General features: G+C 27.4%; 1 pseudogene; it reads right to left on the bottom strand.

The window, feature by feature from the left end:
• Positions 1-751: 751 nt before the first annotated feature.
• On the bottom strand, positions 752-3993 carry LOC145643091 (two-component response regulator 24 pseudogene; annotated as a pseudogene).
• Positions 3994-4205: the final 212 nt, after the last annotated feature.

Here is a 4205-nt window from a genome sequence, read left to right as displayed (position 1 = left end):
AAGGTAGTAGTTTTAGAAAAATATACCACAAGGATTTAAAGCTAGTAGTTTTAACAATACAACCATACATAAGAATTGTCTCAAATTAACCGCCAAATTAAATTTTAATTTACAAAAGATGAAAATTATAATTTTGTAGCTAAATTAATCGCCAAAAGTTACCAAAATGTATAAATGGTGTTAAGGTAATTACAAAATTACAAGTTTTGAATTAAAAAAAAATCAGTTTTTTTGCTACTTAATTAATAGATTAAGCGTGTCGAGTTCGAGTTGGCGGGTTGTCGTTCAACCCATTTATATAATCGGGTTATGTGTCGGTTTCGAGTTGAAAATTTCAACCCAAACCTCCAAACCTAAGATGTTTAATTTCGTATTGTGTTTGTGTCGATCCAATTATGTAATCGGGTCGAGAATTGTTGACCCAAACCCGCTTACTTCGTGTCGGGTTATTGTGTCGTGTCAATTTTTGACAGCCCTAGAACAAACATCAATATTTGTAAGGATAGATAGGTAAACAAACATTTTAATGATATATTGATAAGGGCATATATGTTTAATAATGTGTACTTTTCAATGTATGAAATTTTGTAATATTTAATCATAATTGTGTTGATTGAAAACTATAAAAAAAAAAAGAAAAGAAAGAAAACAACATATCGAAGCCAGGAGTACAATATTTAATTAAATATTAAATTACAAAACATAGTTTATTTATTTCATTTTGTAGTGCCAATGAAAATTTATTTTAGTATCACTTTTCGAGAAGCTTGAGTATGTTATCAATCTTCACAAAGTCCAGTGGTTTTGGAAAGTATTCATCTAAACCAGCTTCTACAAATGCTTGAATGTCTGACTTCGATTCAGAACTCGTCACACCAAATATTAAGCCCTTAAGTCCCATAGCTCGCAACTCTTTAGTTGCCTTCACGTAAAAGAATTAGTTTAAAAATTAATATAAATATTAAAAAATTAGTATTCATAATTAAGTAATAATGCAAGGGTGATAATTTTACCCTTTGAAATTATAGTTCATTAATTTAATTGAAACTAGCCTTTTGGCCCGTGCAATGCACAGATTATTCATAAAAAAAATTGCATTGAACGATGAATGAGGAAATATTAATAAGTCATTATGGTTATAATGTGTAATCGGAAACATGATTTAAGAAATTTAATTTTTGGAACTTTGATTGAAAATGAGGACTAAATAAACAAGTTGGAGGGGCTAAAATTAAAGAGAGAAAAGGAAAACGGTTGAATTGAAGAGGGGAGATGAAGATGAAGCGTGCATAGAAGATGAAGTTTAAGTTTAATGAAAGAATTAAAGAAAAATAGCGTAATAAAAAATTAATATAGTAAGAAAAAGATAGAGAAGTGTGTTAGGATGGGGACATGTGTCTTTATCGATTGGAGCTTTTAAATATCAAGTATAGATGGTACAAACATTAATTTTTTTTTTAATTTGAAAAATGAGGAATGTATTAGAATGAAATTATATATATAAAAAAAAACAACTTGAATATAAAGGTTCTTTTTATAGAATGATAATTATTTTAGGGATAAATTTATATAATACAATTTATCTTGTATTTATATAATGATTCAAATTTAATTATCTTATTCATACTATTAGCTAATTAGTATTTATCTAAGTCCTAATTATGCAAAAATGTTATATTAATCATAATTGATTTATTAATAGCCTTATATCATTAAAAGATATGTTGTTAAGATATAATACAAAAAAGATTACCTGAATCCCATCCATTATTGGCATTTCCATATCCATGATAGTAACATCAAAAGAATTGCTTTCAATGAAAGTGTTTACGACCTCTTGACCATTTTCCTCGACCTTGGTTTTAAACCCTTTACTGTTAAGCAACATTTCTTCAATCTTTCTAATGATAGCAGTATCGTCTACAATTAAAGCAGTAAACTTTTTTGCATCATTCATGCTACTATCTCCAACCGTTTTAGACATGTCTGAAAAACACACATAATCAAAATATTATTTACAACAACAATCAAATAAGTATAGGAGAATTATTAGAGGGTATAGCCTATAGTATAATACATTTCTCACATGAAAATGACTAAATTTTAAAATATATAAAAATTCACTTTCTAGTTTTAACACATGCATTGCTAGCTTGTATAAATATTAATTATCTTAGGTTAATAATAATGACATTGATTAGAGATCAACTCTTCCTAATTTTTTTTAATTAAATGACACTAGCTAGCTAAAAGGGGAAGGGAGAATTTTGAAGAAAAAAAATTTATGATTACCTTTTTGCCAATGAATTTAATAGAAGCATACTTGGTCTTTTTTATTGCTTTTATATGAAATAAGTGTTAACCACAAAATCAAGATGGCCTTAAGAAACAGAATCCGACGTGATACGATTGATTTAAAATAAAAAGTATGTTGATTTGATTTTGTATTACAAACCCAGAATAATATACTTTGTAGTTGTTATGAGCCTTACATCTATCAAGATTTATTACTTAGACTTCATAACCAAAATTAATTAACTATGTGACAAATAATCTAACTCTTGTACATGGATTACATAGATACTTTATCTGATCTTTGAACTGTATCATATTGGCTTGACATTTTGTACAAAATCCAAAGTGATTTAAAAAATCATTTCTCTTTTCACGAGATTTTTCCTGAAAAGTTTAAGCTCTTAACATTGTAACAAAATAAAATCTACAATATATGATCAAACCGGTCGCATATACTATATTAAGAAAGAAACTAGAATTATATGTATCTATTTTATCAACTAATCCTTATGTCTTTATTGCATTATGATTAATGATTTTTTTTATTTATGTTTTTTGCTATTTTAATTTCGTACCTTTAATTCATCCCTGTACCTTCAGTCGTGATTATTTACCATATAGAATTAGTAATCTCATTTATTATGAATAGGGTGTAACCTTCCTGTATCAAAATTTGTGGTTGTCTTCTCCCTTTTGGTAAAATTTGTTAACGATTTACAAGTTTCTTAAAACTTGTTGATAGCTCTACTTACTTTATTCCTTGTCCTTATCATATTAGTCAATTCCAACTTTAAAAGATTGTCAAATATATTCACATATGTTAAAATAGGCACTCTTTGAATTGACGCTTAAAATACTCTATGCTTATTTAGATCAATTACTGAGTATTTAAGATGACTATTGAGTATTTAATATCAACTTACTATATATTTTTAATGGTACACTTTGTTTGATTGGATTGGAATTGAAGTAGCATTTGTAGTAATCAATATATATATGCTTATATTTGAAGACTAATATTAATTTTCTTGTTTGCAAATACTATAAGAGGATAGGAAATAGGAGGGTGAGCAGCAAGACTTATATTAAGAAAGCCTTTAAAGCAAAGTTTGGTGCATTTACAAAAATTATAATTATTCTAGTCCAAAACCAGATTTAATTGAAATTTACATCAAGCTTGGATCATTATTACCCGTAACTATTTATATGTCTACCTATTTATCAGATGGTTCTACGAACCTTATGCTCAAGTACTATAGTATGTAAAATTGCTTGCTTTTATTATTTATACATACGACGACTATACATGTATAATAAATTAATAATGTACTAAATTTTGTACTTCGTATTCTTATATCCCTTTCCTATTATGTCTACATTCCATTATTTTCCCTTAATTATTATGTCTCACTTCTTACATTCTTAACTTTTCAATAACTATTTAGTATAAAATCATAAACTTTAATAACTTAAATCGATTTTACTTATATTTTTCATTAAGAAAACAACAACAACAACTAATACTAAACAATTAAAGCCTTATTCAATTACATGAACTACGATTTTGTCACACATATAACTTCCATGGTCTAAGGTCTATCATTCTATCCATGGTTTCATGGTGTTGCACATTGAGTTTATACCTCGGATTGTTTGACCAGTTTTGAGCATCCCATTGTTCTTATAAACCGATACCATAGTTCTATCCCTCTAATCTTGTTTGTTCTCCAAATCTTGTTAAACAAGTCTATTAGCCATTCAATACTAAACTTTCCTTAAACCTTGATAGGGATACTAGGGTCAATAACTTTCTATGATTTCATTCATTTCAATGCCTTTTTTACTTTCATTATCTGAATATTCTACTTTCCATTGCCAAAATGCTTTTTTACTAACACTGAACTACTGAA

Source organism: Chenopodium album, chromosome 8, assembly GCF_948465745.1.
Source record: "Chenopodium album chromosome 8, dcCheAlbu1.1, whole genome shotgun sequence".
In the NCBI taxonomy this organism is placed as follows: domain Eukaryota; kingdom Viridiplantae; phylum Streptophyta; class Magnoliopsida; order Caryophyllales; family Amaranthaceae; genus Chenopodium; species Chenopodium album.
Note: the sequence above shows the minus strand (reverse complement) of the source record. Positions and strands in the feature narration are given on the sequence as shown.